The sequence below is a fragment of the Molossus molossus genome, unplaced genomic scaffold, assembly GCF_014108415.1.
Source record: "Molossus molossus isolate mMolMol1 unplaced genomic scaffold, mMolMol1.p scaffold_m16_p_36, whole genome shotgun sequence".
NCBI classification, from domain to species: Eukaryota; Metazoa; Chordata; class Mammalia; order Chiroptera; family Molossidae; genus Molossus; species Molossus molossus.
The window spans coordinates 343,181-365,295 of record NW_023425373.1 but is presented as its reverse complement, the minus strand read 5'-3'; positions in this window follow the sequence as shown (position 1 = coordinate 365,295).

The following is a 22,115-nucleotide window of genomic DNA, read 5'->3' as shown; positions in this document are numbered from 1 at the left end:
TTGCTGACGGTTTCCATGCGAGGAGACTGGTCTCGGCTCTGTGGAGCAGAAGTTCGTCCCATGATCTGTCGTTGTGGGTTAAGGGAGTGTCACTCACGTGGCCTGTGTTATAGCAAACCTTCTTGTCTCAGTTCTGGGGTTCCACATGCGACTTCCCAGGCTGAAGGCAGCCTTCAGCTGAATCTGAGGCCACACAGAGCTGACAGAGAGGCCTCATGCCCGCCCTCCTCTGTGGCAGACCCAACCCTGCAGCCTGGGGTACAGGTTCTCCCCAAATTACCCCAGCCTCATTCTCAATCCACTGTGCAGAAACATGGTGGGTAGACCAGATGGTCCATGCATGTGGCCCGGCTCCTTCTCTGGATGTCACAGGTGTCAAAGTGGTTGGACTGAACAGCTGTAAGCCTGACCTAAAAATCTGTGCTCACATCTGTACTGGGTGAACAGATGTAGTCACGGGGCCCGGGGCCCCAGGGAAGACTCAGCACGGCCGCCGCAGGGCAGGCCCACCAGGAAGCCAGGAGGGGGTGAGCAGTGATGCAGCCCAGGCTGTGCCATTCGTTGTGACAAGATTCCAAGACCCCATTTCTGAAACCAGTGCTCGGGGAGAAGGAGATTGCAGTCCTGTTTGCTGGCTGGCTATCTGCCAGAGGTCGGTGGACCCCCGGGGAACGGCCAAGAGATCCCACAGGACCGAGCGGAGCGCGGCGGCAGAGAGACCGCTCCGGCAGTCACAGAGCAGGCCTGAGCCGGGCGGCCAGGAGGAAGGGGGTAAAGATGTGGATTCCTCGCCATCTTCCTGGCGGCCTGACGTCCGGTCTTAGAACCTGTTCTGAGTTCTCCCTAGCTCTCAGAGATCCAAGCTGACCTTCCTTTTCTCCATCCACACTGCCTGGCCTCCTCCTTCCTCGAGAGGCTGTCTTCCACCTGGGCTCCTACACCGCCCCTTTGGCCAGCCCTCTGCTCCTAAGGGGAGCGCACCCTGACATGGTGCTCGTCTTTGCTCTGGTGGTCCTCACAGCTGCATAGCACCCACAGGAGAGAGCACCCAGGGGTCCCTGAGTCCCCACCAACAACAGCCATCCAGGCTGAGCTACTGGCTGGGGTGCTGCAGCTGGTCAGCAGAAGGACAGCCCTGAGGAGGTCTGGAGAAGAGCTTGGGATCCTGGGTGCTGGCTTTAAATCCTGGCTCTTAGCCTCTTTTTTTGTTTTTTTTTTTTTATCCTCACCCGAGGACATTTTTCCATTTTTTGTACAGATAGAGTGGGAGGGAGAGAGAGGAAGAGACAGAGAGAGAGAAACATCGACGTGAAGGGACACATCGAGTGGCTGCCACCACACGACCAACCAGGGCCGGGGACAAACTGCAACCGAAGTACATGCCCTTAACGGGAACCAAACCCGGGTCTCTCCGGACCGCAGGGCGATGCTCTAACCGCTGAGCCAAACCAGCCTCTTTAATCATCAGTCAGTCTGATCACGGGCACAGAAAAAATAATAGTAGCCCCTTCTTGTGGGTCCTTAAAGGCACAGCATGCTTCCCAGGGCTGGTGACACCTCAGTGTTCATGCTCCTGCCCACCATGGAGGGCATCTGTCAGGTCAGGACAGTCAGGCTGCCCTCCCTCTTCTTCCCCATCCAGCATGAGCAGCCACTTAGAACAAAGTTCCTTACTTACACTTACCTAATTATAGTTCGCTCTTGTGATCATTGTGTCTGAGCCTTGTGGTCTCACGGGATTCAGCCGCCCCTCCACAAAGCAGGCTGGCGCTGCCCGTCCCTTCTCAGCTGTGTGCCCAAGGTCTCCCTACTCCAAGAGCTGACCCTGAGTTGGTGACAGCCCAGGACTCACTGTGGCCCACAAGGGACTCACATGGGCTGTGTGGCCCACACAGCCCACGCTCAGTGGAGTGGCGGCCTCTCGATGCTCCTGACAGCATCTTGGTCTCTCAGACATCATCCCCTACGGCCACAGCTGTCCCGGGTTCCTGCGGCTGAGCCAGTCATGCAGCTGCAGAAGGAGCTAAGGGAGTTGCAGGTCTGTCCCTCAAGGACACATCGTGTCCTCTACCTAGGGATGGTACCTTCCCTGGACCAGGTTTCTCCTGTCCCTGGAAGAATAGTGGGAGGGTAGTTAGAAATCTCCAGACACACACCCGGAGAGAGCAGCATTTCTCAGCCTCAGAAAGGGCTGCACGATGCCCAGCTGGGACCCCAACACTCAGCTCTGGGTGTGGGGCACACCAGCAGCTTCTCCAAAATGCAGGCTACTCCTGAGCCCTGGCTGAGTCTGAGTCCCCTAGGAAGATGCTGACTCTAAAAGCCGTTCCTCTGTTATCAGCAAGACATGTGGCCAAGCCAGCCAGCTGCTCCTTGGCACAACGAGCTGCCATCTGGCCCCTGCTCTCACATGGGCAGCCCCTGGAGTGGGGTGACCAGGTATCAGCCCTTGACGCAGAGGCGGGTTCCCGGAACCTACTGAGCCAAGGGTGAGCACCAAGTTCCCCCCACTCTTCCGGGTGAATTAGGCACAGGAAACGTTAGAAACAATAGAAAGTGGCCCAGGTGGACCAATGTTTTGGAGCACACAACACCTTGGACATAGCTCTGACGCTCTGGGCTTGCAGACAGAGGTGAGCGCGCTGGACGCCCTGGCCTAGGCTGCGCTCAGCATGCCGGAGGTCAGCACCCTCTCAGGGCTCCTGTCTCTTTCCAAGTGAGGGTCAACCCACAGGCGGAGCGTGGAAGGCTCCCCTGGTTCCAGCAGAATATGATGTCATCAGTCCCGCAAGGGAGAGGTGGGAGCGAGAAGGGCAGAGGGTTAGGGAGCACATTTGGGCAACTGTTCTTTTCACAGAGTGAGGGTCAAGGAATGTGGGAACAGAGACTAAGATAAGGGAATTTACACATAATAGTTACTTTTAAAAAAATAATAAAGCCCATTAGTACTTTTAAAAATAATTTCATATTTTTCAATTACAGTTGACATACAATATTATATTTCTAGGTGTACAACACGATGATTAGACATTTACATAACATATGAATTGATCACCCTGGAAATCTAGTACCCATTTAATACCATACATAGTTCTTACTATATTATTGATTATATTCCCTGTGCACAATACCTTCTAGGTCCATCCATGTGGTTGCAGACGGCAAGATTTCATTCTTTTTTCAAGACAGAGTCACATTTCTTTGTATATATGCACCACAGCTTCTTCATTCATTCATCTATTCATGGACGCTTAGGTTGCTCCTATATCTTGGCTATTGTAAATAATGTGGCAATGAATATATGGATGTCTTTTCTAATTAATGTTTTGGGTTTCTTCAGAAAAATACCCAGAAGTAGAATTGCTAGGTCTTTCTTTGTCTCCTATTATAGCCTTTATTTTAAAGTCTGTTTTTGTCTGGTGTCATTGTTGCTACCCTAGCTTTTTTTTTTTTTTAATTTTCATTTTTATGAGCTATCTTTATTCATCCCTTTATTTTCAGTCTGTGTGTGTCTTTCTATCTGAAGCGGGTTTCTTGTAGGCAGCATATGTAAGGGTCTCGTTTCATTATCCATCCAGTGTCTTTTGATTGGAACATTTAATCCATTTATATTTGATGTAATTGTTGATAGATATATAGTTATTGTTATTTTATTATCCATATTTAAAAATTTTCTCTACTTTTTAAAGAAGTCCCCTTAACACTTCTTGTAATACTGGTTTGCTGGTGATTAACTCTTTTAACTTTTGTCTGGGAAGCTCTTTATTTGTCCCTCAATTCTAAAGGATAGTTTTGCAGGATAGAGCAATCTTGGTTGTAGGTCCTTGTTTTTCATCACTTTACTTATTATTATTATTATTATTATTATTATTATTATTTAAATCCTCACCTGGGGATTTTTTAAAATTGATTTTTAAATAGAGTGAAAGGGAGCAGGGGGAGAGAGAGAAAGAGAGAAATATTAACATGAGAAAGAGACATCGATTGGCTGCCTTTTGCACGACCCCAACTGGGGCCGGAGATCAAACTTGCAACCGAGGTGCATGCCCTTGACTGTGAATCGAACTGGTGGCCCTTTGGTCTGCAGGCTAATGCTTTAATTGCTGAGCCAAACCAGCCAGGGCTCATTTCATCACTTTGAATTTTTCATGCCACTCCCATCTGGCCTGCAAAATTTCTATTGAGAAAACAGCTGACAGTCTATGGGAGCTCCCTTGTAGGTAATGGACAGTTTTCTCTTGCTGCTTTTAAGATACTCTTTCTCTTTATCCTTTGCCATTTTAATTGTGATGTGTACTGGTGTGGGCCTCTTTTTGGATTCATCTTGTTTACCACTCTCAGAGTTTCCTAGGCTTATCTATTTTTTCAGGTTAAGAAAGTTTTATTACTTCTTCAAATAGGTTTTCAATTCCTTGCTCACTCTCTCTTCCTTCTGGCACCCCTCTGATGCAAATGTTGGTATCCTTGATGTTGTCCCAGAAGCCCCTTATACTATCCTTATGTTTTTGGATTTTTTTGGTCACTGTTCTGATTATGTGTTTTCTGCTACCTTATCTTCCAAATCGTTGATTCAGTCCTTTGCTTTATCTAATCTACTGTTGATTCCCTCTAATATTCATTTCAGTAATTGTATTTTTCATTTCTGACTGCTTCTTTAGATTTTTTATCTCTGTTTTTATGTTATCTATTTCTTCACTGAAGTTGAGATCATTGTACATTTTTATAACCAGTGTTTTGAACTCTGCAACTGGTAGATTATTTGTCTGCAATTTGTTTAGTTCTTTTCCTGGAGTTTTGTTCTGTTCTTTCATTTGGAACATGTTTTTTTGTCTCCTCATTTTGGCTGCCTCCCTGTGTTTGTTTCTGTGTACTAGGAAGAGCTGCTATGTCTCCCAGTCTTGGGAGTGGCCTTAAGTAGTGGGTGTCCTGTGGGCCCAATGGTACACTCTCCCTGGTCACCTGAGCTGGGTGCTCCAGGTGTGTCCTGTGTGGGCTGTGTGTGCCCTCTGGTAGCTGAGCCTTGATTACTGTTGGCAGGTCAGTGGGAGGGACTGACCCTGCGTAGGGTCAGCCCTGCACAACAGCTTCTCCACTGTCGTCACAGCCGGCCCTCAAGGCCAGTGAGGGCCGGCTGTGACGACAGTGGAGAAGCTGTTGTGCAGGGCTGACCCTACGCAGCAGGGTTCGCTTTAGCGGGGCTCTGGTGCCTGCTGAGTCTGCCCTTTGAGTGTGTCCTTTGTGGAGCTGGTTGGGTGGTGCTCTGGTGTGGGCTGAAGCTGGCCACCAGGTATGTTGGTTCTGGGCCTCTTGGGAGGTGCAGGACAAGGTCAGCTGCTGTATGTACTCTGCCTGGGGTTACCTGGAATGCACTACAAAGTGACCTGCAGAGGGCTGCCCCTTGTCCTCGGCTTGGAGGTGCCTGGGAGAGGATGAGCTTTAAACTGAAGTCAGCTCCTGCTAGTGCTGGGTTTGGGCTTAGCAGAAAGTCCATTAATACTTAAGAATAAAAGTTGTGAGTTAAACCATCATCATTCATGGTATTATACTATCACAACTAATAATGTGTATCCATTTTTGCATGTATGTTGTTTCAATAAATAATAAATAAATATACCCAATAAGTACATAAATAATATGATACTAATAATCACAATAACAGAGAGAAATCTTGTGCTGCTCCATATAGTAGGAGGGGTAGGAGCCAAGTGATTCTGTGATCACCACTCTGCCGAGTCTTCTGGGATGTGCCTTGGAACTTGCCTGTCCGCATCTCGGCGTGGCTGCTCCCTCCTGCTGCTCGTTCCTCAGCCACACTCTCCTCAAGTCCTGCTCCTCACCTCGTGAATGCTGAACACGTTTCTGTGGTTGCTGTGCTGCCCGCGGTCAGCTCCCTGGGAATCGGGCTGCTTCGTGAACGCAGGACCCACAAGCTCTTCGGTTCCCACTCCCAGAACCTGGCGCTAGTCAGGGCGACCCAGGTTCTTCCTCACAGTACCACTCCCATCCCTCTGTGTTCATCTGAGGCCTCGTAATTTCTTCTTCCTGCTCCTCTCTGGCACGTCCGCAGCGACGGACTCATTCGTAGTCCCGGACACCCCAGTCCTGGCTCCTGTCCCAGCCCACCAGCCTGGGGTGGTCTCGCCCAGCCTCCTCCCCACCTTACCGAATTAGCTCCTCCTCGGCCTAATGGTTTTAGCACAGACGGCACTGTTTCTAATACGGGCAGCGTTGGACGCACCCTGGAATTTCACACACTGTGCTGGGGGGCACCCGGGTGGATGCACAGGTCCCTTCTCCCCGGCTCCTGGGACGCGCTGCGCCTAGGCCAAGTGTTGCTGGACGCTTCGGTCTGCTCTCCGAGACAGCCGGCCAGCCCACGCTGCTGTCCTGGCTCACGGGGCGAGTGTGCGAGCAGCTTTGCTGCCAGGGCCGCAGAACCTGCGTGTCTATCCCCAGTGGCTTGCGCAAAGGTGTCTGTGTTCCTGGGGGAGGCTGAGGGGGCCCAGGGGAGGACGATCCAGAGGTCTGACCTCTAGTTGGTCCTGGTGCAATTCATCAGGCAACCTGCCTGATTCTCCCCTTCTGTCAGGAGCCGTCATACTGCACTTAGACTGGGTGTTTGCCTGTCTCTCCCACTAGTTTGAGAGATTTCAAGGCTGGGACTCTGTCTTTCTGACCGTCATGTCTCCAGAGGTAGCCTGGCCTTAGGTCCTTCGAAGCCTTTGGATGAGCCCATGAACCAGTGATGTGCCCTCTGGAGTCACGGGGGAAGGAGCTGCCCACTGACCTTGCTTAAAGGCCCCTGCTGTCTCCATGTGCTGGCCGTCTGAGTCTGTCAAGGAATATCCTGGTGGTCTGAACATTCCTGGAGCCCAGCAAGAAAACCTCCGGGTTGGCAGAGCTCTGGGCGCCACCACAGTGACGTGCCGTGTCCCCCTCACCTCCTGCATTCCCACGTGCGTGCGTGTCACGTGGCTCTGGTCAGATCACAGATGGGGGAGAACACTTTCACTGGAACTCAGAGTGCAAGCAGACCCAAGGCCTGTCTGAAAGGCATAAAGATCATGCAAAACATGGGCCCATGTAATGCAACCAAACTCCATCCTTTTTAACCTTCTGCACTTCGGGGAACATGCTCTGCCTTTCGTGACGTTTGCTGAATGAGCCGTAGCTATGGCGACCGGAAAGTGGTTGATCTGGCAGCAGCACCAGGGTTCGGAGCAGTCTCGCCCTTGCTGTCCTAGGAGTGCCAGTGGGTCCCGCTCCCCTTTCTGGGTGGAGCAGGATGAGCACCCAGAACGGTGCAGAAAAGAGCTGTCCTGAGCTCTGCTCCTCTCTCAGCCGCTGTCACCCCAGACTCTCTGGGGTCCATCACAGCCACTTCGAGGGAGGACCCATCCCTCGGAATCTGAACGGTGAGGCCACCAGGGTGCTTTTCCATGGGGGCGGGGGAATGCCAAGGCCCCCGAAAGAAAGGGGCCCAGCATACTTCCTCTGGATACAGCAGGGGGTGTTTGACTATGTTGTCTCTTGAGAAAAAAAATGAATTAAACGTACTTTAAATTGTGTCTCGTGGGAAAAACACTGAGTTAAAAACAATGAATTAAACGTCAGTTGACTTTTTTGCTAAGTATATAATTGCTTCATGAGCTCATTTGCCTCTTGATTGAAAACTCAGTACCATCATTATTCTTAAGCCCCAGACGAGGTGTTTCCCTCACCCAGCTCCTGCCTTCCTGAGTCGGATGGACTTCCTGCTGTGCTGTGCGGATCCCCAGGAGGTGGCCCCCACACAGACCTGCAGCACCACCCCACAGCACTCGTTTTCTCAGGAAGGGCACGCGTCCCCCACTGCAAACACGTGCATGAGATCAGGTGGCCCAGGAATGAGTGCCCCGCGCGGAAGGCCCCTGCTCAGAGGCCGTGGCTCCGGGTCCGCTGTGTGCGATGGATTAGCTGTCTGAGCAGCCAATGAGGATGTCGGCATGTATCAGGACCCCGCGTGATGCCACCTTAGTTTAGGGGTGCAGTCCTTAGGTTGGGGGTGCAGTGGTTTGGCCAGGAAGCCTCTGTTTGTCCCAGATATTTGAAAGGAAAGGTAACTGGGAATCACTCACCTTCTAGCCTCAGAGATCAGCCGTGCTTCATCTAGGTCTTCGGGAAAATACCCTCCAGGAAGCCTGGTGTGTTATTTATTATTATTATTCTTGTTATTATATTTTTATCCTCACCCATGGGCAATTTTGCATTTATCTTCAGATAGAGCAGGAGGGAGAGAGGAGGTAAGAGAGAGGAACATTGATGTGAGAGAGACACATCAAGTGGCTGCCACCCACATGACCCCAACCGGGGCCGGGGATGAACCGCAACCGAGGTATGTGCCCTTAGTGGGAACCGAACCCGGGACTCTCTGGTCTGTGGGCTGACGCTCTAACCGCCCAGCCAAGCCAGCCAGGGCAGCCTGGTGTATTATTTAAACCGCACGGGAACAATTGCTTCTCTGGGCACTGGAGTCACACTCTGCACCCTCAGTCACTGTGTTGGGGACGGAGGTGTGCATGGAGAAGCAACTGATTTCTCGGTCTCACACTGAGACCGGCAATGGCCACCTTTTCTCCTGCCTTCTGCACAGAGCTTTTTCTGCATGTCCTGGGCCTCTGCTGCTGGTCCTCAGGGCTCAGCGAAGTGAGGACGAGGCCGGCCCGGCGCGGGACACACGTGCTTTTCATTTCCAAGCACGACCTTCGATGGGCTGAAGTCACTTCCGCCAGCCGTGAACGACCCTAGACGCCGGCTGCACGCTCCCTTGGGGTTTTTCTGCCCCACATCCTGGATTGATGAGTGAGTCAAGCAACCCCGAGAAGTTGCACATATACAGTTACGAAGTCAAGGAGGGGAAATGAGACATTGATCATCTTGAGAGTGGGTCACGGAAGTGTCTGCCTTTGGAAAATTCAAGAATAATCCATCCTGAAAGGAATCGTCTGTGATAGGGTGACCTTTCTGACATTGAAAGAATGTTTCTATTTCTGCTGCTCGGTTCCCTGCTAAGAACGAGTGGGTAAGCTGCCTTCCCCACGAGGGGGCGGGGGTGACTGTGCCCTGCACTGGGGTCTCTTGCTCGAGGAACAACTAACAGCTTATTGTGTTTTTGAGCCAAACAGGAAGGGACGTTGCCAGGAACCAGGGAAAGGAGCCCAAGCAGGGTTTAAGGGAACACTGAGAGGCAAGCCCACTCAGACCAGCAAGGGGCTTGCTCTGGGACTGGGGGGTACTGCTGCTTTAAGGGGAGATGGGGTGTGGTTTCTCTCCCTGTTTTGCCGAACAGCAAATAGCTCAAGGACAGGGATGAAGCCATAGACGGGGTCCGCGCCAGCCTTCCCACTAGAGCAGTGTAGGCTTGAAGACTTGATTCACTTTAGAAAAGATAAAGTAGCCCTGGCCGGTTTGGCTCAGCGGTGAGAGCGGCGGCCCGCAGATCGGAGAGTCCCAGGTTCGGTTCCCGCTAAGGGCACGTACCTTGGTCGCAGTTTGTCCCCAGTCCCAGTTGGGGTTGTGTGAGTAGTAGCCACTCAATGTGTGTCTGTCACATCAATGTTTCTCTCTCTCTTTTCCTCTCGCTCTATCTGAAGATAAACGCAGAAATGTCCTCGAGTGAGGATAAAAATAAAGAAGAAAAGAAAAGATAAAGTACTTCTCTCCTGTGAATAGGCCAGTGCTTTATCTGAGACTTCATCCAATGCATACATTAAGTGCATCCCATGACTACCTGGAAACTACCTAAATTCTCCAGGTGGAGGGCAGGAGAGGGAGAGGATTCACCCTGCAGCATCTATGCTTTTCTTCTTTCCCAGGGACAGGTCCAGAGTTATTCCATGTGGCCAGGGCCCCCTGAGGAATGGTTCTGAGCTGTCCTTGCCTCTGGGGGTCCATGAGAAGGCAGACTCTATGGAGAGATATGCTTCTTTTTTCTTTCTTTCTTCCATTTTCCTGATGGCAGAATGGCTCTGTGGCCGGTGCCGCAGCAGCCCTTGTGGAACATGAGGCGAGGACAGCAGCCTGAGCTTTCAGGGGCATGAAGCCAAGGGCAGCAGTCTGGGTCCTTGATGGCATGGAGATGCCTCACCGGAGGCCTGTAAGAGGGAAATGCACCTCTGCCTGGGGCTGCCTTAAAATACCCTCAGCCATGCTGGAATGACTCCAGAAATGATAAGCCAAATTGTAACCCGTATGGTGTGACTGCAACTTTATTTGGGCCAAAATGAAATAAATAGTCTCTTGTCTGGCTCCCAGAGAGGTACCTTATTGTAATTAATTCACTGTTCATACCCTCTGCCCCTGAGCACGGTGCTCCCGGAGAAGAGGGTCACAGTCAGTGGGACAATAGGGACCGTACAGGTGGGCAAAGACAGGGTTACAGTTGTGAGACCGTGAAACCGTTTTTCTTGTATTATTATTTATTAATTCTTCTATTATTTTCCACACAAAAAACAGTAACCCTGCTTTTACCCCACACTGTATTTGGGCTTTGAAGAGCCGTTGGTCCTAAGGAGCCTGGCACTCCTTGGATCCCCTCTCCTTTTTGTTTTTTAATTTTATTTTTCTTTATTGATTTTTTAGAGAGAGAGGAAGGGAGAGGGGGAGAGAGATAAAAACATCAATGAGAGAGAACATCTACTGGCCGCCTCCTGCACGCCCCTCACTGGGGATCAGGCCCACAACCTGGGCATGTGCCCTGACCAGGAATTGAACGGGGGACCTCTTGGTGCAGGGTCGGCGCCCAACCACTGAGCCACACCGGCCAGGCCCCTCCCCTTTTTAAAGGGTGTCTAGATGCAGTGCCAAGCGGGGTGCTCATTCCCATTCGTGGTGTCTGCAGTTTTGCCGAGGTGGGTGTGCCTTTTCGAGGGACGGGAGAACGAGCCCCTTCAGACTGAGATTTAGAAGGAAGTTCTTGTCTCTTCGCCTTTCCCTTCTCCCTCTCTCCCCTCCTCATTGTTTTAGTCCGTAACCTTCCTCATATCTTTCCTCGGTCTCACGCGCTCTTGGACCTGGAACCGAGTGGAACACTTGGCCTCTGCAACTCCACCTTGTCCAGTCCTGCTTTGTCCCCTGGCCTTCGGGCCAAAGCTCCTGCTCGCTGTTGCAAATAGACATGTTCATTGTCAGAGGGATGCGGCTGTGGTTTGAGTTTTACAGAACAGTCCTTTGTGGGAAGGTCTGAGGAGATGCGGGACATATGTACAAAAATAATAATAGTTTATCAAAGATTTGGGGTAGCCTCAGGACCGGACTTCGATCCGCTGGGGTCAATGGCCTGCGAACAAAGGGTTTTCAAGGTCTTCCTTGCTGCCCTGCTGGTGCCCAGATGTCTGTGGTCATCAATCACCTCCTGCCCCTCCCACTTCCCTTCGCTAGACATAAAAGAAGCCTGGCCCTGGCCGGTTTGGCTCAGTGGTTGGAGCACTGGCCCGCGGACTGGAGAGACCTGGGTTCAGTTCCCTCTAAGGGCATGTACCTTGGTTGCAGTTCGTCCCCGGCCCCAGTTGGGGTTGTGTGGGTGGCAACCAGTCGATGTGTCTCTCTTACATTGATGTTTCTCTCTCTCTCTTCCTTCCTCTCTCCCTCCCGTTCTATCTGAAGATAAATGCAAAAATGTCCTCTGGTGAGGATTATAAAAAAAAGAAGTCTGAACTCTGTACCTTTAAAAATGGATTTGAGGTACTACTAGGGCTCTCACATTCTCAGTTGGCATTTTTTCAATGAATAAATCTTTCTTTACGCAAAACGGATGTTTTGAATGTTGGCCTTTCCAAGCATTGGGCACACAGACTGTGAACTGGTAACAACTCCACCGTACAGTGACCTTTGCCCGGCGTCCCTGTCTCGGGCTCCTCCTGGCTGCCTCCCAAGCCTGCAGCAAACGGCTGTGGTCGTCACGTGACCCTGGCCGCCTCCCTCCAGCTCCTTGGCCATGTGCATAATGCATCAGTTCGTATCATTCATCTTGTAATTGAAACTCCCCTCGGTTAAACTCACAGTCTCCGAGTCTCCCTGAACAGGGCCATTCTTTCAGATCCTTTGAAAGAACAGGTGAGTCTCCTTGATCTTTAAGTCTTGTATCATTCCAGAACTTCTTTGATCCTCAAAGCTGCTTTCAGACCCGCCAGCTGGGAATGGGGGACTGGAGGGCAGATGTAGGGGCTCTGATACCTTCCCAGGACAGCTGGGCCGCTGAGGGAGGAGGACAGTGCCAAGCTGTAGGTTCTGGCAACAATGTCAGCAAGGTTATAATACTTGATACAATCTTTTGGATTGATTGCACTTGCCACCAGCTTGTGACAGATTTTGCCCTGTAGCCCTTGCTCCCGGTCTAGCGGCAATTCCCTAAGTGAACAGGAACCCCAAAGCTTTGACAGGAGATGCACTTCGGGTAGGGAAGGATTGCTTCCTGCTCCTCCCCTTGGAGAGAGTAACATATTAACACATCAAAGATAAGCCATAGGAGTAGCCCACACTCCCAGTGAGAACTGTTTGCTTTGCAGAAAGCTTGGAGCCCAGAACACCAGCTACAGTGGACTTGTCCTGGTGCTCCAGGCGGAAGTGGGGGTGTAAGCACAAGACTAGAAGGTATTTTAGAAGTAGAGGAGAGAGGAGGAAGGACATTGTTAAATGTGGGTGTTTCTCAGTTCTGAATTCCTCTGACATGTTAGAAACCCTTTCCTCTTCTTCACAGAAAGGATTTCTCAAGATTGTCCCTTTTTGTCATTGATTTAAAAGATTCCCTTTAGCTTGGTTCTCCACTGGCAAGCCAGAAGGCTCTCGGTTAGCTCAATACACTCCCAGAAACCCTGTCCTGAAGGGTCTCATCTCACTGGCTTTTCAAAGTCCTTGTTCAGGAACACCAGTCCCTGCCTATGAAACGAGGTTCTCGCTGTATTATATGCACCGTATCATTGGAATGGACAATATTGATTGCTTCATGTAAATGTCTTCTTTTTAAACAAAATTTTTTTCCTTTATTGATTTTAGAGAGAAAGGAAGGGAGAGGGAGAGAGAAATAGGAACATCGATAGAACATCGATTAGCTGCCTCCTGCATGCCCCCCACTGAGGATCAGGCCCACAACCTGGGCATGTGCCCTGACTGGGAATCAAACCAGCGACCTCTTGGTGCAGGGGTCGATGCTCAACCACTGAGCCACACTGGCTGGGCTATGTACACTTTTTAATTGGAGGATAACAACCATACAGAAGAGTACACTGATTAAACATATGCAGACCTATGAACTATCACAAAACAAGTGTAATGTAACTGTGCAAGCCCCTGCATGTCCCCCATTGGGGATCAGGTCCACAACCTGGGCATGTGTCCTGTCCTGGAATCGAACTGGTGACCCTTGGTACATGAGTCATTGCTCAACCATTGCGCCACACCAGCCGGACTCCTCATGTAATTGTCTTAATAGTGCAGTAAGGTTGACACAGGAGAAAACTGAGGCCCAGAGAAATGAATGAATGTGTCCAAAGTCACGCAGTTGACCATGGCAGAGCTAGACTTGAAGGCCTCCTCTGGGTCCAGCCGCCTCTCTCACAGGTGTATCTCTCAGGAGACACTGTGGACTGCACTTGGTTCATTAGTGTGCAGAATATACCTTGCACCTAGCATCCGCTGGCTGAGTGTTCTTGGGTCCAATCCAAAATGATACCAACTGAAATGAAATATTATGTGTGCCATGCATAGAACATTGTACAGAGTTATAGCAATACATTGCTATAGATGGATTAGGACTTTGAGCTGGAAAAGAATCGGATTCAATCTGAAAAACAATTGAAAATTGTTTTTATTCTACTGTTCATTTCATTCCAGAAGCAAATGTGGCTGGGGTACGCTATAGCACTATGAGCATGCTAATCACTTTTCCCCTCTTTTTTTTTTTTTTAAAGTAGTTTTAGCAATGTTTTTGTTGCCAATAGGGTTGTTGTGGAAATAGGGTCTGTGCAGTGTCCTGAGAAAAGCATCTCTGGGGACCCACATGGAAGAATGAAGTCTCGGGGTGAGATGTATTTGGTGTACATAAAAGGCTGCCCCCCCTTCCCAATGTCTCCTCTGCGTCCATCCTGCATGAGAAAAGTCCGCCTTGTGTTCATCAGGCCCAGTCCAAAGGCCAGTGTCCAGAGGTCCAAGCCACATCAAATGCCACATCAAAGCTTAGTCCGTTTGGTCCTGTCCCCGGCTGTGCCCAGGGCGCTGCATTGCTGTAGCCAAGCTGGCTCTTCCAGCCAGGCCTGGGTGGCTGCTGTGGAGAGAACCCAAATGAACAGGGCCGGCAGGTGTCGGAGGAAGCGCTCCTTGTGAAGCCGGATTGTATCATGGGCTTGGAAGGACCAGGCCTTCTTCAAAGTGACCAATTGCCCCATCCTTTGCAGCTTGGTTCCGCCCCCTGACCAATCCATTCCCTAGATCGCCTAGGGTTCCCGTCTCTTATCCAATCCGATCATTTTTCCACGGGAGGCTCTGCCCCTGTGGTTGCGGATTTTGACTACTACTGCGCATGCCTCACAGTGGAAGCCCCTCCCCCTGCACATCCTGGCTTCTACTGGGCATGCCCACAGCAGAGAAATTTCCCCTGTTGTTCTCATTCCTCCTCCGGTAGGGATTCGTCCTGAGCACCTTGGGGCTTAGGTCCTGAGGGTGGAGGATGCCCCGCGGAGCGTGTGAAGCTGTAGCTTCCCAACAAAGCAAGCTCAGTGTCTGGTTTAGCTCCCTAGGTTGTTATTCTAAATAATGTCTATTTCCTTTGCTCCCTCCTTTTTTAATGTCTAGCTACCTAGGCTGACACTTTCTTATGACCGATTTCAGGGTGAGTTTGCATCTCATAGCCACCCATGGCTAGGGACGTTTCTGCAGCAGATGCTCACACACCAGCCTCATGTCCCGCAGCTCAGGATGCTGTCCAGGCCTCAGGCTCCCAGCTTCATCCTCCAACTCCAGCACTTCTGTTCTTTCCCGCGTTTGTCGTACGTCTGTGTTGCCCACCATTTCCTGGGACTGCACCAAGCAGCAGTTAGAACAGCGCTCAGTAAGACACAGCCTCATCTTTGAAATAGTTGGCTTTCTGGAGAGAAGGAAGGCTGGTGGCGAGACTGACATACTATCGCATGCCAGGGGCGGATGGCCGTGTGGACGTGAGGGTGGAAAGACCGTTTTGTGGGGACAGGAAGTTATCACAGGGCTTGTAGCATTGCAGAGGGCCTATGGATGTGTTTGGACAAGGAGGCCAAAGACACTGAAATAAACAGCATCTACAAAGAAACTGGCACTCGGTGGCCGGTGAGAAGGCCAGTGTGCTGGGAGCTGGGAGCACTCAGGGCCACGTAGGAGGTGACAGCAGCAATGGACCATTGGTCCTGATCTGAGATGGGCCATGTGTACCACGCTGACAGGTTCAGTTCACACTGGACACGTGGGCCTATTCTTAGAAATCTGTGCACTTGTTCTGGTTTTGAATATTGATGATATTTAAAAATAAAATATCACAAGTCTATTCTGGGTCATCTGGATGGCCGGCTTGGATGCCCCTTGAACTGGTGCCACCTCCTTTTGTGTTGTGGAGAATTGCCTTGCCATAGAAGCACAGTGAGGTCACGGGAGGGTTTCACAGCAGTTCGAACGGAGAACACAGGTCTGGAAAGCACGCATCCCAGTGAGCAAGGGCGTATCGACACAAGACTTCGACTTGGTTAATCAGCACCATCGTCCCGAGTGCCCTGTGCACGACCTGTTCTGTGCTTCCCACAGCGTAACTGTATTTGTGGTAAGTGTTGAAGTAATGATTAAAGAATTTCTCTCCCCCCTTCCATAACCCGCATAGTGGCCAGCAGCAATCCTTCCTGCCTGCTTTTGGGACTATGTCTGAGGGCGGAGGATACAGCGGTTTCCTGGGGAGCCGATGAGTGTCACACCTTCCTGGTGCAGCAGGCTTCTTGCCCCATCCTGTTCCCTGGTTGTTATGTGGCGTCTGGCTTGCTTTGCTCCCTTACTTTATGCATAACCAGCTGCTCCCACTAACGAGCCCACAGCTGCTGCAGGAGCCTTGGCTCTGGCGCAGGGTCAGGAACTTTGGCCAGAGCCACGTGGGTGAGGGCAGGTGTGCGCGGACATGTGGGACCATAGGTTCCAGACTTCCTCGACGTGGCGGAGAGGGAAACCCTGGGAAGTTGGCCAGCCAAAGCCAGTGTCCAGGCGGTTCTGAACTCAGGGTCCCTGGCCTCCTGGGAATGCTTTACCAAGGGGGCATTTGCTCGGTGGGTATCCGGGGGACATGGGGGTCTACTCCTCCTGGTGTTTCAGGGGCACAAGATTCCTAGGGGGCCAAGCCTGACTTTCCCCTATGGGAACACTTACGTTCCCTGGGATCATACCCAGGCCCACTTCATTCTGGGGACATGGGGTGTTGCCCACCTGGGCTCAATTCTGTGGGCACCGCCCCCGAACATACTTCCCTCCCTCTCCCCAAATTCACCATGTCATTTTAAAGAGGGAAGAGTCATCCAGCGCAACTCAGTAGAGGGGGGTGACTCAAGGGGGCAAGGGTAGGCAGCTGACCAGTGTGATGCGGCTCCAATGCCACAGGAGAAGGGGGTCTGAGATGCTCGGGACCTGGCACCTGGCCTGGGAGGCTGTGTGGTTTCCTCCAGCTGAAGGCTCCAGGCAGCCCAGGGCCCCCCTGTGCCCCACACAGGCTGAGAGCAGGGTTGGCCTGCAGGGAACCCCGGAACTCCTGCTGTTCAGTGGCTTGAGGGACTCTGAGCCCTTTTCAGGGAAAGGGAAGTAGCTGGTGATGCAGGGAGGTCAGGCGGGTTTTCTCTAACTGTGGGCCCTGGACTAGCTGCACTGCCCCTCCCCCCAAATGGGTAAAAGTGGGGGACCCTGGCGTGTATTAGCAAGCCCTCAGGACAGGCTCTGAGGCTGCTGCCGTTCAGCATCTCTTGGTTCGACTTTAGGGAGTGATTTGGGCCGGGCTCCTGCTTGGCCCAGGTGGTGTGAGAGACCCCAGTGCCCAGCCAGCTGAGCCCATCTGCCTCTGCTCCGCAGCGGCCCCTGCTGGCAAGGTGTGAGCCACCTGAGCCCCTCTGCCAGGTCCTGCGACCCCAGGAGCGCCTTTCTCCTCCTCCGGCCTCCCACCCGGCCTTCTGACACTGCCCACCAAAGGAGACACAGTCTGGGGCCTGGTGAAACCCCCAGGAACCCAGCCACAGTAGAAACCTTTTTTTTTCTTGAAATTGTGTCCGTCCTCAAATGTGGGCCCCGAGTCCAACACTCTGGTCCTAGAGCAGGCCTGCGCGTGTTTGCATAGAGGTAACTTCTGTCCTGATGTGCAGTCTTGGGATGGTGCTCAGCCGTGTGCGGCTCTCCTGGTGTAGGGGTGGCCTTAGGAGGGGCGTGCCCAGGCCAGGTGATGTCCCTTCCACCTCCACACAGCCTCCTCTCAGCCTTGGGGGTGTCCCAAACCAGCTGTGGTCTGAGCACCTGTAAGGAGCAGATTCTTCCTAAAGACTCTAATTCCATTCAGTTCTTAAAACAACCCGGTAAGGTGTGTCCAGTCTTTGCGCAGGAGCCGTGCGGGGCGAAGGAGGGGCCTCTCCGAGACCCCGGCAGGGGATCCGTGTTTGGCGGGGTACTGACATTCCGTATCGAAGTCTCCATGCGGACGGTCCTCCAGCTGCCCTTGACCTTCAGTGCTCAGGGAAAGGCCCTGGGAGGAGCACAGCATCCCGGGAGAACGTACTAGAAGTTCACATCCTCCGTCCTTTCCCCTAATATGAGTAGGGACATGGGGTGGGCCCTCAGGGGCTTCCCTTGCACGGTCAAGTTTGCTTACCCCTGCGGTCAACAGTGCAGCCAGGTGGTCCTCCCACCCTCTCCTCCCCGCCCCGCCCCCTGAAACAGCCCTCCAGGGTTGTTTGCATCGGCCTCCTGATTTATTCAGAAATATCTCTTAAAAGGCAGGTCACTTCCCATCTGGGGCTCGTGGTCAGGCTGCCTTTCTGAAAATCGAGAGAAATGCAACGTAAAAATAAACGCCTGTGGTGGAGGAGGAGACGCAATCCCTGGAGCAGGAGAACTGGGAATCCACCCTGGGAAAGTTTGCCGGCTCAGTGGGTTGCAGACACACACCCCGACTGAGCCACAGAGCGGCTGAGAATGGGGCGTGGCATGGAGGCCTCAGCTGAGGTTGCCCCCCCGGAGGTTCCCAAGGCGTCTGTCCGTCTGTCCGTGCTCCCCGAGCAGACATAGCTGCTTCCAGTCTGGTGAGTGAATGTGGGCACCACCCATGCACACACACATGCACATGCACATGCACACACACGCACATTCTACACACCTGGGCAAAGACCAACTTCAAGCTGCCTTTCTGGCTCAGCTGAGCTGCTTTCTAGCTCTTGTGCTTCCATCTCTGCCCAGGTTCTACCACCACGCAAGGGTTTGGGGTTTTTAAGGGAAAATCAGAGTGGACTATGGTGTCCAGTGTCCTCCAAGGGCTTGGCAGCCACTGCCCAGGGGCAGTGACAGCAGCCAGCTGCTACTGAGACATGGGAGATGGTAAGAAAGGCACCTGGGTCCGGCCGGTATGGCTCAGTAGCTGAGCATCAACCCTGCACCAAGAAGTCTCCGGTTCGATTCCCGGTCAGGGCACATGCCCAGGTTGTGGGCCCATCCCCAGTGGGGGGCGTGCAGGAGGCGGCCAATTTCATTGATGTTTCTAACTCTCTCTCCCTCTTCCTTCCTCTCTCTCTAAAATCAATAAAGGGAAAAAAATTAGAAAGAAAAAAAGGAGAGAGAGAGGGAGGGAGGGAGGGAAGGAAGGAAGGAAGGAAGGAAGGAAGGAAGGAAGGAAGGAAGGAAGGAAGGCAGGCACCTGGTGTGGGACTGAGCAGCGGGGTCCATCCTCCAGGTGAGAAGTCCCGCCCTGGACACTCTGGCCTCCAGAGGGAGCCCCAGCGGGAAATTGTCACCGGGCTTGAGCGGCTGCGACAAATGGCCGCATATACCCGTGAGATGTCCAGTCCCGAAAGTGTCCCTGTGGGGTGCAGCTGTTGGCGGTCAGTGACTGTTACCAGGCTCGTTTGAAGGGTTTTGCTCCTCGGACCTTGGGGGGAGCACCTTGCCAGGGCCGGGAAAACGGGACCCCGAGCCCGTCCTGCCGGGTGGGTGTGGATTGGCTGGGACCCAGGGAGATGGCTGAGGCTCGGTGTCCACACGGTCAGGATTTGAGGCCAGCAGGTTGTGCTGCCTACTGAAGGGCCCACTCGGGAGACCTGTCACGTGTGACAGTGCCATGTTTGCATCTCCTTAAGCTAGAGAAGTCGGTGGGAGAGTAGGTAGTTGGACTGGGGGTGCTGGTTCCCAGAAAACTGGGGTGTCAGTGTGGCCATGCTCCTGCACCTGACCGCACTTCGTTCTGGGTCCCAGGTCATGCTCCTACAGACATGGGCGCCTCCGGGCCCCGGCCTAGCGCCTTCTGAACCCCGGCACCCCTGTGGGCTCCTGGTGCCGGACCGCCCAGCAGGGTCCTGGGCAGTCTGGGGGAGACAGCATCTAAACCTCCTTTCAGACGACTGTGTGGGGAGTCAGGAGTAAGGATGATGACCCTGGACGTGCCCCACAGTTCGGGTTTTCACCCACTCGAGGTGAGGGCTCCTGCCTCACTCCGCGTTGGGGGCACAGAGAGTGACCTGTGTGAGCCCCAACCTCTTCGGCTGGAGTCCTCGGGCCGCACGTGATGGACGGCGGGGACGTGGCGGGCTGACTTCGAGGGGCGCCGTTCCTCCAGGCGCTGGCTGGTGGGTCTGGCGGGGGAGGACATTTCTCAGGGCAGCAGGCCTGGCCCGGGGCTGTGGAGCGGACACCTGCTGGCGGCTCCACGGTCCAAGGCAGAGTGGGCATCGCTTTGCGGGCTTCGGGGAAGAGTGGGAGGTGTGTGCCCAGCAGAGATGGAAACCCCGCATGGGTGGCCCAGGCTGGGGTCTGGGGAGCAGGCTGCTCTCTCTCTGCCAGGCCCAGGCTGTTGCCCCAGGGCCCTTCCTGGGCCAAGCTGGCTCTGTCCTGGCAAAGTACCGCAGACGTAAACCACAGAAAGGTGCGTCCTCACGGCACTGGGGGCGGGGGTCTACGACCAAGGAGCCGACAGCGCCGGCTTCTCGCGAGGCCCGTCGGGGGCTTGTCCCCGCTCAGCCTCACACAGGCTGGCCTCTGTGAGTGTCTGTCCCAGTCGCTTCTTTCTATCAGGACACCAGTCAGGTTGGATCAAGACCCACCTTAACGACCTCATTTTACACTGATTTCCTCTTTAAAGGCCCTGTCTCCAAACACAGTCGCATTCTGGGGTGCTGGGGTTGGTACTGCAGCCTCTGCCCGTGGGGTGACCATCCAGTCCCTGAGCAGGGGCGGAGCTGTCTGTGCCCTGCGGCCCCTAGCGCCCGGCTCTGTCCTTGTTGGACGCTCCGCATGCCGGGCTGTCAGGTGGCTGGTGTAGCTGTCCCCAGACACAGAGGTGAAGACAGAGGCCACCGCTGGGACCTCGCTCAGGGAGGCTGTGCAAAGAGGCACCTGCTCCGACCTCGAGCGGCCTCCGAGCCAACACAGCGCCCCCTGGGGCGGACCCTGACGTGCGCCCTCGCTGGCCTGGGCCTGGCAGTGGCTTCGCATCCCGACGTCTGCTTCACAGCCTTTGCTCCTCTCTCTGCCCCCCACTTCCCTCCCGGAGGACTCACCAGCATTCCAGTCTGTCTCAGAGGCCCTGGGGAACCCAGCATATTTGGATCTAAACCAGACACTAAGTCCATGACACACTTGTCACATCTAGACAGTTACAAACCCCAAACAAATCAACATGTTAACAGCAAACAGACTTTGAACCCAGTGAAACTCAAATGGGCAGCACTCACTATTGTGCAGATGGATCCCAGGTTGGCACGGGCTGGGCGCAGTGTGGTCCTGGTGCCATCGCCTTGCTGTCCGAGCTGACAGCTCAGGTCCCCAGCACCTCGGCCTCCCTTCCCGGCTCCATCCCTCGGCCGTGCTGGCTCTGCCTTTCCACCCAGGGTGGTGCCTGAGGTTCCTGGGACTGACTGGGTGTCAATCCAAATGCGATTCTCACCCAGCCGGTGTGGACTGAGCATGTCCCACGGACTGAGAGGCCCTGGTTCGATTCCCGGTCAGGGCACATGCCCGGGTTTCGGGCTCGATCCCCACTGGGGAAGCAGCCAATCAATGTTTCTCTGGCTCTCTCTTCCTCTCTCATAAAATCAATTTTTACAAATATATTTTTAAAAATGTAATTTTCAGGGAACAGCACGGAGGGGCCCACTCCTAGCAGATACTCAGCATTCGCTGTTTCCTTTTTCCTCCTAAACTGTTTTTTTTTATTATTTGTGGTAAAATACACACGACATAAAATTCACCCTCTTGACCACTTTTCAGTGTACCGTCAGGTGATATAAGGCACATTCCCGCTGAGCAGCCGTCACCACCGTCCAGCCCCAGAACTGAACTCCATTCCCTTTAAGCACGGATGCTCCCCTCACCCCACCCCAGACCTCGGCACCCCCGTTCAGTTTTCTGGCTCTGTGAGTCTGACTGCTCTGGGAACCGTGGGTAAGTGGAGTCACTCAGCGTTTGTCCTTCTGTGACTGGCTCATTCCACTTAGCCTGACGTCCTCGGGGCTCACCCGTGTTGCGGCATGTGCCAGGCTTCCCTTCCTTGTTAAGGCTGAATAATATTCCATCGAGTGTACATGACCCATTTTCTTCCTCTCCTGGCCATCGGTGAACATCGAGGTGTTTCCGTCCTTCGGCTGTTGGGAATAAAGGTGCCATGAACATGGACGCACCAGTATCTCTTCAAGCCTCTGCTTGCAGTTCTTTTGGATAAATATCCAGACGGAGTTAGAGGACCACGTAGCAGAATGTGTCCTTAGTCATTTTTGAATGATGATCCTGAGAGAAGCAAGTGTCAGCGTGAATGTTCCTGTTGGCCTTGGCGACACGGCCGGCCTGAGAAAGCCGCTGTCCGGATTCGGGCTCCCACGGAAGCACACGGGGCTCCCGTG